Genomic DNA, 12,256 nt, shown 5'->3' with positions numbered 1-12,256 from the left:
AGCATCAGACAAAAAATTCTCTTTTATACTTAGAACAGCCATTTCCTCAAAGGATGATTGAGGTGTGGGAAAGGTTGTAGCTAGGAAAAAGCTCTGGAAAGTATTCAGTACTATTTCCTAATCATACCTTTCTTGCCTGATAAACACTTGCCCCTGTGCTTCTAATTAGAAATGCAGTGGTTGAGGATCTGTTTATTTCTATGCTCAGGGAGATTAAACAGCAGCTTCGAGGAGTTAAAAAACAACTGGAAGAATGATGACATGCTGCAGGGTGTCTTTGCTAATGAATGGTGTTTCTAATTTTAAAAAGGTTTGTAGATGTACAAACTGTAACGAGCATCTGAACTACCCGTGCTAGCCACATGTAAATAATGCAAAGCACTACACAGTAAAAGGGAAGCTGAAGCATCTGTATTTTGTATGTGTCCAATTACTATTGATAATAAAATGTCAGAGTGGTATTGTCTACAAATCCCAGAAGCCAGATTCATGAGATATTTATGCTTGAGCTTCTGGCTTCTCTGATTATTTCCTCAAAAACGAGGTCATTCTAAGAATGACAGAAGCCAAAAGCAAAGCTGCCTGGCTGTTGTACAGGTTTTATCAGTAATAAGATATATAGTCACCCCTAGCTGTCCAAATCTAAGCCCATACTCAACCAATACCTAAAGTCCATCACACAGCTACAGCTTTTACTTCAATGTGGGAAATAAGCTCAGGGAGTTCATGCAACTCTTGGGTGACAGCAGCAAATGAGACACAGCCACTGACACCCATGGGCATCCCCCAGAGACGTGGGCACAGAGTACTGCCTAGAAAAATCTCTTTTTTCATGATAATTTCTGTAGTGAAAAACTTTCTTTAAAGAAGGAAAGCAATACTTCTTAAACAAACCACCTAACACACAAAATCCTATAGATGGAACAGTTTTCTGTTTTTCTGGAATCCTGCAGAGAAGACAAGACATCAGTGACATTTTGCAAGCAAATGATGCCCCATTAAACTCACGGCTCTTCTTCTGTTCACATAAATGATGTTAACTGGAGAGCATCACCTATAAGCACTGCAAAGAGATACCACCATTTTCCCATGATTATATCCCCATCATTTCTTAATCCAGTGTTTCACGCTTACCTTCAGTTCTAGAGCAGAGACACCAAAAGCATGTCTGATTCCCTAGGCAGGAAGCTAAACTTCAGATCTAACTGGACTATATTGCATTTATCAGTATGCCAAAATGACCGTGCTGGTGAAACACACAGCAGAAAGCACATGCAATATGCTGCTGTGAAATCTTCCTGAGCTGTCAGCAGTCACTCTGGGGCAGGAGCCAGGGCAGCTCACGCAACCAGGGACAAAGCAGATGACAGACTGAGCTGACAGCAGCACCCGCCTCAGGAGGAAGGAGGTTCAAGCAATTTTGAACAGCGTGGACGAAGACTTGTGGAAATAGAGAGAGAGGATGAGGATCATCCGTGAGGTCTAACAGAAGGTTTCATGGGGCCAGGACGGATGCTTGTTTTCTCTATAACTGAGCCAAAGAGCTTGCTTGCTGCTCCTACACACCCTGAGGGGCAGGGCCTTAAGAAGGAAGTTCTTTCTGGTCTGTCTGCATATTCACAGACTTACTAATTGAATTAGTAATTAGGGGCCTACACTAGGCACTGCCATTTGGACCACTTTCTTCCTACTTCTTTCAATTCAGTGATCAGGATTTTTATTACAATTGGCAGATGAAGTCTGATGTATGCGCCTTTACTTTTTAGAAAACCTTAGACATGTCACGACTTACATGCCGTTGAACCTTGTGGAGGAGTTATAGCCTGTTGGGTCTCCTTGGCTTTCATTCCAGTCACTCCTGCAGTTTCCAATCTTTTTGTAAGTCTGAGCATCCTGAGGATGATTTCCTGTAGAATGAAGAAATTAAATTTGCTACTATTCTGCACAGCACTATGATACATATTTTTTTTTCTTCATTTCAAGTAAAATCACGTTAGCATTTACATTTTATGTTGTAAAACTTCTTTTCAGGCTATCTATTTATAGTCAGATAACCAATGTATTACACACTATCTAACCATTCTGACTACAGAGCTGGCAACAGGGGAAAGTTCACCTCATCAGTAATTTCTTTTGCAATTTACTGATCTCATACATCCCAAGGTTTAGAAATCTGGCTCAGATGAAGATTCAAAAAACCTCTGATTTTCAGAAACATATTCCAGTTACATATGGGGTTTGACTAAGCCATCTGTATACAAATCAAACGAAAAATTGATTTTTGAAAAATTGTTTTTAAAATATTATAATTAAAATAACCTTCCCTGTAGAAAAGAACTACCTCTGCCTTTAAGAAGCATTAATAGTAAGTTGTGTAGCAACTACAGATGCTAGTTAGTTTGGCGAGGAAAATAATTTCACAGAAGAAAATTGAAATTGCTTTGAACGAAGTCAACAGGCTGAGGAGAATTCCTTTTGTATCAGCATTCTGCAGACGTGGGCACCTTTCACTGTTTCTGTGCAGTGGCCTGTGATGGCAGCAGGGCCTCCTGCATCCCCACAGCAGATGGGAAGATGCCTACTGTTGGTAACTGTGGTCGGCGCAGTGAAACTGTGTGAGAAAGGTTCATTGAAGCTCAGTCATTTTAAAGGAAAACCCCAAATAAACCATTCCTTATGAGCACTGTTTTTCCTCGTTTAAACTTCTTATAGAGATGAGAGACAAGGACAAATCAGAGTGCTACTTTCAAAACTTCTGTATCCACTCACCCATGGTAGCTCTGAGTATGGTAAAAAATGAAACACGTCTCCAGCACAAGCAGAAGGAAGCTGAGTGTTTGGATTTTGACTGGGGTGTTCATCAGAAAAGAGAACCAATGCTAGATTTCTACAAGCAATGCCTTACATTGCTTTAATGTCCTTCCCCCAGGGACGTCTTGAAGTGTTTACGAGTGCAAACTCCAGTTTTTCTAAGGAGTCTGACCCGGGTTTTCCTGCAGCACTGGTGGAATTCACACAGCTCTGGATGGATGCAGGAATCAGATCAGACTGCACAACTGCGCAATTGTAGCCTCTAAATCAATTTAAAAAAAGGACAGATGAATTGTTTTGTGTACCACTGCAATAAAGGTAACATAATCCCAGTATCACTCAGCAAGACAAGTTAAGTTTAATATTACAATATCCTTATATATAAGAACAACATTCTTAGAAACTAGCATTTAAAGATGAGTGCACAAATAGCTCTACTAGATACTCAAAGGTGTTATATTTCGAAGTATTTTCAGTTCAGATAGCAACATATTTTGGTTAAGAGATTTATAAAGTGCTTTAGACATAGCACATGCAAAGTTAGATTTGAGTCACTACCTCTGGAGGGCTTTGTTTTTCATGTTTTATTTTTAAGCAAGCTTGGATGCTTTCTTTCAGACCAGCAGATAGAATCAAAAGTTCCTATCCCCCGCATCCTTCCTTCTCTGGCTATTATTTCATCTTCTCCTCCATCTGAAAAGTGTGCTTTATCAGTAGCCTGAAGGAAGTTGTCCTGCAGTCCTCCACCTCTCCTTCTATTGCATCCTTTGTGCCTGTGCTGGTATTCACATAATCCTGCAATAAGCTGCTTCAAGAAGTCAAACTGACAGAAATCTATTCCAAAATCCAAAATATTGTTTTGGAGGCAATGCCTCCCCATAAATATGGGAAGTTCTCCTCTACTAGAAAGGTCTCCCAGTTTGCAGTTCAAGTTGTACACGGAGTCTATCCTTGTGCCATCCCTAACCTTTCTCCCCTGTCTGGTAGCAGAGTTGCTCTGACTGCCAGTCAGAAGATGAAGAGATGTAAAGCTATCAAGCTCCAAGGAACTTCCCTGTAAACGTTTCTACTACTCATTTCTGCTAAGAGCAGTAACCTTGAACAGCATTAGTACACTCCTAAGTCACTTCCTCTATACTATTCAATGCAGTCCAGTCTCACCAGTCAAGACAACTCTTCTGCAAATGTAGAGGTGTGAGTAGGTCCCTAACACCACCGATCCTTATCTTCTGTTTGTCTTCAGGTCCAGTATGTTTGTGCCAGGGATTAAGGAAATCCTAACGGTGGGGTAACACACTGGTACATGGAAACCAATGGAAACCTTTGAGATCTGCAGAACAAGTGGTGTGTTTAAAGATTTGGAACTTTGTTTTGGAATCTATTTTATTACCTGATATATATCCAGTTCAAAGAGGTTATCAAACAGCAACTATTGAAGGTAAAGATGTACTGGAAACATGAGCAAAATAATAAAATGGTTAATATGGAACTTTAATCAAGAATGAAAGAATGATAAAATGAAAAAAAAAAAAAGTTATAAAACTTATGCTCTCTCAAAGCTTTTTAGCATACCTGAAAAGATTAGGAGGTTAACTGATAAACACTTCAACACCAACCCACAGTAGCCACCCCCACAATAACAATTTTATCAATCACCAGAGAAAGACACTTTAATGAATTATTAATAATAATAGCAGAATACAGGATCCTAATAATCTAGATGGCTTGGTAAACTGGGTACAAACTGTTTGATAGAATAAAGATTAAGACAGACCTTTAGAAAGACAAATTTCACCCCCTTACTCACCAGGTGGACAGCTCTTGCTCAGGAAACAGGAAAAAGACTCAATCAAAGGGCAGCAGAAGCAGAATTCCTTGCACATCTTAAGCCCAGAAAGACTGCAGACATTTTTGGGCATAAATGCACAATATTTAAGAAATTAACTGGTACTGAAGCATATACTATGAATTACCTACTTACACACAGAACTAGAAACTAACTTAGAAGCTGTGATGATGGACTCACCTGTTAATGCAGTCTGCAGCAGGGTCTGCCTGAATTAATTCTTGTTCATTTGGCGTGCACTTCAGAAAAAAATCTTTCAGTGTATCTACAGATGGAGGGAGACGTTAAAAAGCAGGAGGAGAGTCAAAGCACAGGCACGAGGAAGGTTGCAGAACTGGAAATACACTTATGCAACAGCCTTGGAAAGCTCAGTCTGACATACAAAGGGCCCAGCTAGGGTACAGGCAACAATGAGACCCAAAGGCAGATGTCTGCCATGCAAATTCATACCAGAAACATGTTTTTATAGAAAAGGTTAATTAACCATTAAATAACATACTACATCTCAATATCATTTCTTCGGCACTTACCCAAATCAACCAGCCAACCAAGTCTAGTTCCAAAACAGCTGTTCCACAAAGGCCCCATCTGCCCTGATGACATAGGTCATCTCCAAGCATTGACCCCCTGAGGACAGCCACAGCTCTGAGCCCAGCACAGTGCTGCAGCACTGCTCTCCTTGCATGGGGAAGGCTTGTATCCTTACAGCCATGGGACTGGGAGCATAAAAAAAGCTGAGCAGACCTTACAGTGCCTGGTTTCTGGCTTTTGCCAATTATTTAGTTTATGCAAATCAATCTTGAAATGAAACAGTGACTTAACAGAAAGAGAATGAAAGTTTATGAGGAGCCAATGAAAACCCCACTGGTTTGCAGCATGCCCCCTGCGTGCTTCTCTTCCAGGCTTCAGTTTCCCCTACATTACACTAAGGAGAGTACACACAAAGCACAACCAAGAATTCAAGCAAACAGATACTTTAGAAATAAGTTAATTTTATTGAATAGGCATTATAGCTTCTCTCTGTTTCAAATAATGGAGAAGTCAATTCACACAGATTACAGAGCTATCAGTTACTTGGAGTAATCTTTCATAAAAGAAAGAAATTAAATACAGTTCTGCTATAAAAAGTGCGACAGTTATAACTGGAAGTTTTTCAAAACATAAGCAAGTTTTACTACCTATTGCAAAAATTGGTTTAGTGCTTTAATACTTTACAAAGGAACAATCCAACTGCTAAAAACAGCTCTTACACATCATCTTTGTCAAAGTATGGATCAGATTAAAAATGACATTTAAATTGAATTAGAATGAAAACTGCATGTAGAAAAGGTTCCCAAGAACTCACACTTTTCACAACAAAACATACTCATTATCCTTTAACATTACTGAATGCTCATTTCCTTCAAACAATGGATTGAAATATATGGCAGTCAGCTTAAAAATGACCAAAAGTTTTCACTGCAGGCAAAAGTGACTCCAACCAACCACACCTTGGAATTGTGATGAGGGAAGGCAATGAGAAAAGACAAATTCATTTCTTTCACACGTAACAAAAATCTTGCATGAAAATGATCAAATGCAGACAAACCTAAAAAGGTGCTTCGGCTTTAAATACATTTCAGATACACCTTACTAAACTGCTTTTTGAAATCCTAAATCAATCTTTGCTAGCAGAGTATACATACATAGAAGACAGAAACTGAAACACAAGCTCTGAAAAACAAGGTTGGTTCCACTACACCAAGAAGTTGGATTCTTAACTAAAAAAAAATCAGCAAGGCTTTCTTTATTCCTTATTAATGTTTACTTAAATGTTGGTGAGAGCCAACTTCCCTTCTTTGAGATACATAGTGAAGGTGCAAACACATTGCTTCAGTTTCAAAAAAGTTTGGTTTGCTAGGTTCTTAGAAAGAGTCACATTACCTGTCCTGTTTTTTTCTTTATTTTATGTAAATAGCTATGATTATAATTGAAGAGAGACTCTCAGTAAATGAGTAAATGAACTTCTATAAACGGAGTGTGACATCTGTGCTATTTCAAATCTTGTTTGTGGAAACAAGCTACTCCGTATGCAAACTGAACAGAGAGGGAAAATGTAGCAGAGGCTTAAAAAAAGTATCCTGCACAAATGAGAACAAAGAGCTTTCGGACTTGTCCAGGAAGTAGACTATAAAAGGAAAAATGTTAGCAGTAGCAAAAAAAAAAAAAAAAAAAAAAAAAAAAAAAGTGTGAACAATTTGAGGAGGGCAAATTATACAATAATAAAGTTGTGATCAATTAGCTACTCACACCTTTTGTGTATAATAATTTGGACTGTCCTACAAGATTTACCCTTATCTGAAAGGCATTAGGTTTTAACACAGAATTGTGTAACACAAAGCCTACTGAATATCAGAAATACAGATGAACAACACCAATGTTTTCAATATCTCATTCAACTTTTTCCACACAAACACATCAGCCACAAGAATCAATGAGGACGAACAAAGCCTTCCAAGGAGAACACTGCCTCTCTGCCATGCAAAAGTTAACTTTGAGACATAACAAGAAGTCTGTAATAGTATCTTATTTCTTAAAATTGAATGCAAAATAAAGCTCTAGACTGATTCCAATAGGAATGCAAGAGTTGCACAGTTTTGAAAAACTGTTTCATAGCTGAATCATGATAAGGCTGGCACATCATGAATGCAATACAGAGTTCCCAGAGTTAAGAGCAATGGGCTTGAAAAAGACACAAAGTAAATGCTCCTCCCCAGGAAAGAGCAGGGACCTAACCTAGATCATTAGGACAGTTTTACACAAAACTGTCAAAACTGACCTGCATTACTACGGTTGGGAACTCCTCGCTGCTTAGGTCTGAGGGTCTGATTCCATTCATTATTTAACTTGGGCTTAAGCCCCGTTTCTTTTCCTTGGTTTATGCTGAATCAATTGAGATTGATATTATGTACGTGCAACACTCCTTGAGAGGCTCCAAAGGAAAGCAGTCTGTGTACTGTACATGCATACTACAAAGACTGTATTTACAGTACTTGGAACCTTGAACAATTAAATAATAAAATCATTGATATTCAGCTAGTATTAAAATATGAGTGCACACAGTTTGCAAAGGGTAGAGACAAGAGCGCTTCTACCAAGCCTACATGGCTGTATTTCAATTTATACCTGATTGCAAGCCCACTACAGAGACGCCGGGCACTCTCCTAACCTGAGATACCACGGTTTGCTCTGACATCTCCTGCATATTTGAAACAAAAGCACGGGGAAGAGGCTTTGTGTTAGTTAAAACTGGAGGCAACAACAAGGCAGTGTTCCACACCATCTGCACTGCAGGCACAGCTCAGCCACCACGGGCCAGAAGGATGCTCGTTTGGTCTGGGTCAGCCATGGCTCTCAGGCTCCTGACACACTGCCAGGCTTCACTGGGCAAACGTTCTCTGCCAAAGGATCCCAACTTCATTCTATAGCAAAATAATTCCATGGGATTTACCTCAAAAGTGAAAAAGCCTTTCACCACTTGGCTCCCTGAAAGTGCAGCCCCAGCCTTAATGCCATGTTCACGTTCATGCTGATTTTGCACACGAACAAAAGAAGTCATTATCATACCAGTTTTCTTGCTTTTAATTTCCCGCTTAAAAAAAATAAATAAATAAAGAAAGGGGAAAAAGGAAAATGAAAAGCACTCACAGAAGGGCACCTTAGGCACTGTCTAGTTCTAACATTGATTCATACTTCTGTAATCTCAGATGATGCGGACGCTACAGAATTTGCTTTTTGGCGAAAGGTAAACCTCTGCATCAAAGTAAAAGGCTACAACATGCAGAGATAAACAGCAAAGCAACATTTCTTTGCTTTCCCAGAACACACAAAGATCTACACTTCCAGTCCTGAAAGGAAATGGTTCTGACACAACTTAACCTTCTCTTCTGCAGCACTGCGGTGCCATAGTTACTGCACTGCCCAACATTCACCTGTTTTCACCCTTGTTGCTTACGTTGAGTAAGGTCTTCTGACACGGTGATACTTATAAAGAACCGTAAGTTTTTAAAGCAAAACATCTTTTAAAGCGACAGATTGTCTGGATGAATATGCAGATGCTTATGCAGAGTACAGCAAAGCTAGAATGCTTTACAGCCATGGCTAAATGAGAAGTGGGGCAGAGGCTGCATCCAGCTAAGTGACTCCTGGTCCCCAAAGAATCATAATTTTAAGGCTGTTTGGAACCTGGTGGCTTTTACCCAAATCACATGTTCCACAGTGCAAATGTGCATCTGCCATTTCAATTCTCTTGATACAGTACATGCATTCAGGTAATGGGAGATAAAGCAGCAATCAGAACGGTGTATTTACTTGAGAGGAAAAAAATCAGAGTGAGTACGCTACCCAAAAACATCAGTGGAATACACTAGCCCTGTTTTGACTGCAGTAGGTTAATATATAACAATATGGTCTTTTGGTACAAAGCAAGTCTCTCCATAGGCAAGCAATCACCCCATGAATAAGCCCAATTATTTGTTCACACATGGAAAATCATTGAAGATAAAATGCAATTTCCACTGTGCAATAACAAGCAGAAAAATAAAGCAAAACCCTGAATGTGTGTTGGAATAATGCTCCCCTAATTTTCTGGAGCCAAGAGCTTGTGCTCCCCCAGAAACTGATGCTTAGTCCATCTTAAAACCAGTCTATTTATTAGGAGAAACCTGGATGCAGAATTGTCACATTAGGCATCCAGATTGTACTTTTTTGGTTGGAGTACATAATTTAATAGGAAATTCATTTTAAAAAAAAAAAAAAGCAAACAAAATCACAAAAGTTAGAATTCTAAAATCTATACTGACTCCCAGCTTAAAATATGCCTCAGTTCGTAAAGTCTTTTTTGCGTGACTCACCAGTAATTGGGATGTATAGTACAAAAACCCATGAAGAAATGAAATCTGCACACCTTAATTTGCAGGGAGGCAACACATTTCAAATATAGTCAGATACAATGCATCTGCCAATTACAAGATGACATTTCTATGATCTATAGTGATTTTCTTCCCACAGATGCTAAATCATTGCACTGATTACTAAGTCTTGATTTTCATTTGCAAGGAACAGTAAATCCAAGATTTCATCTTTCAAAAAGCAAAATTATCGTACATCAGTGGATGCAGAGTATGTTCTCAACATCCGGGGTCAATCAGTATTGGTGCAGAAATGCTTCACTTGGTAAGAAAACTTCCCAGATGAATGTTTATTCATAAGCTGCTTATAAAAGTGGCTATTGGTAGCAACCAGAAGGAAGAACAGGAGATAGGGAGGAACAGTGTTTTACCAAAATATATAAAGAAAAATTTAAAGCTTTTCAATTAAGAAAAAAACCTGTATATTCAACTCTCATTAGACACAGATGTGCACAACAGACAGCAGTTAGAAACAACACACACATTTTTACAAAGCTTTCTTTTCGTGGTTAATTTCTACCAGCACTTTGGAAGGTAACCTACTAAAATGATGACCCTGTTTATAATAAAGGCGCAAAATATTGCTCTGTAGCATATTTTGAAAATAATATAAAAATAATTTCTATATTACAGTTTAAACTTGGCTTGTAAAATTCCAACATAATACAGCCTTAAGTCTACAAACAGAACATACTTACAAACACCACTGTGGTTTTTTCCTCTCATTTATAACAATACAGTATTTTTATTCACGTACGTAGGAAATCAATGTGCAAATTAAAAGAGGGATTAGTGCCTGATACCGAAATAGCTTAAGTTCTATGCTGTATACCTTTTGGTGATCCTCTCTGTAAGCTGTCGTACCTTAAAACAAATACGCTCCAAATACACTGACAGAGACTTAAAGTACACAAAGCTGAAAAGCCATCCACAATCAGCATCAGTAACTTTGCTTCCCTGGACCTCTGTCTGTCTGAGATCACTGTGGTATCTGTCAACACACAGTTTCCTAACTGCAGAGCATTCCCAGCGTTAAGAAGACCTTAGCTCTGTGCTAGTTCATACTCTGCTCTTACATCCAGCTTGCAAGCATTTTAATTATCCGTGAAGCACCTGACTTAAGGCCCACTCTACTAATGGCATTCTGTCTGCAGATTTCAAAGGACAGCAGATTTAGCCCACAAAGGCCAGAAGCATCCCTCTGCTCCTCGGGCACGATTCTCATCCATTCTCTCACTGGAAGAGCACCAATAAGCAGCCTGAGAACAAGCACTGGCTGAAGGGCTCTGGCCTCCATCCCACCAACATCCACGCTAAGTTTCCTAACAGTTAAGTTTCTGAAAATAAGCAGTCTCCTTAATGTCAGGAAGACTGTTCATATTGGTGAAGTTGAGCACCAGTGTAATTGTTTGCAGAATCAGGGAGTTGGAGGGCAGTATTTTGTCAGATCTGTGCTGTGCATTTTTTGATATCTACACATTCATCATCACAAGAGAAGTAGATTACCCTGAATATGCCTGTATGTATATTGCCTCGGCAGACTGCTTTGATCTGCAGCCAAATGGTGCACAAACCCATGTTAAGCATCTCTCCTCAATGCTTTCTCTATCAAGTGATACTGCTCATATAATGAGTTTTGTGATTTTAGAAAAGATGATCCTGAAGACTTCACTTGGCCTATTTAGATGCACTAAGAAATAAGCAATGCAATCTCCAAATACAGCATTTTTCTTTCACTGACGCTTCTCGTGTTACCTTTGACTTAGGAAGAAGGAAGTAACTGCTAAAGCAACCTGGGTCTCACACACTGTTTCCACTGCAATTATAAAGCATAATGAATTATATTAACAAGAGGTTAATCGATCATTTAAAAATCACTTAAAAATTTAAAAGTTGCTTTTGGTAATCTATACTACCGTCTTCTGAATGAGCTGCTTGTTAGCCGTCTGTTACAACTGACACCCACATCTGAAAAAAATATTCATAAAGTCTAGCAATAATTTATTAACTCCTTATAGAGCATTTTAAATGGAACTTCAATATAAAGCGCGACTGAAACCCATTATGTATTACAGGCCTACTGTGTTATGAACAGACCTCTGTACCTGAGATCATGAACAAATTAAAGAAAAGCATAATAGCTTTAAACACTGCACATTCACATATTTTAAAAATTTCAGCTTCCTCCAATCTAAGTATCTCCTGGTGATTCTGTTGCTGTTCTGGGAGAGTGTAATCCACCCAGGCTTTTGGATTCTGGATAACAGCGATCATGTCCAATTGCTATTAACGAGAAAAAAGGCACGTACAATGGTGTAAATACATGTGTATTGCAGCCACATGAGCTAACAGAAAAAGTGAGCAGGGATCTCCAAAACCAAGTGATTTCTGTACAGCTTGGGCTCAGCAGTAACTTACAAATTCTGACAGGGGGCCAGGTCAGGCACCAAGACTGACATACTCACTATTAGACAAGTCCTTTATCTAAATACTGACCTTCTGTAAACTTCATGTTGTGAACAGCATATCTTAAAAACATACTTCACAAACAATTCCTCTGAAAAATGGAAAGCAGTAAATTCTCATGGTAATTCCTTGGTTTTAGACGTGCACTGTTTTATTGTTCTCCTCATTCAGAAAGAAACACCTG

Source organism: Meleagris gallopavo, chromosome 12 (assembly GCF_905368555.1).
Source record: "Meleagris gallopavo chromosome 12, MGAL_WU_HG_1.1, whole genome shotgun sequence".
NCBI lineage: Eukaryota > Metazoa > Chordata > Aves > Galliformes > Phasianidae > Meleagris > Meleagris gallopavo.
The sequence above is the reverse complement of the archived record's forward strand: the minus strand, read 5'-3'. Positions refer to the sequence as shown.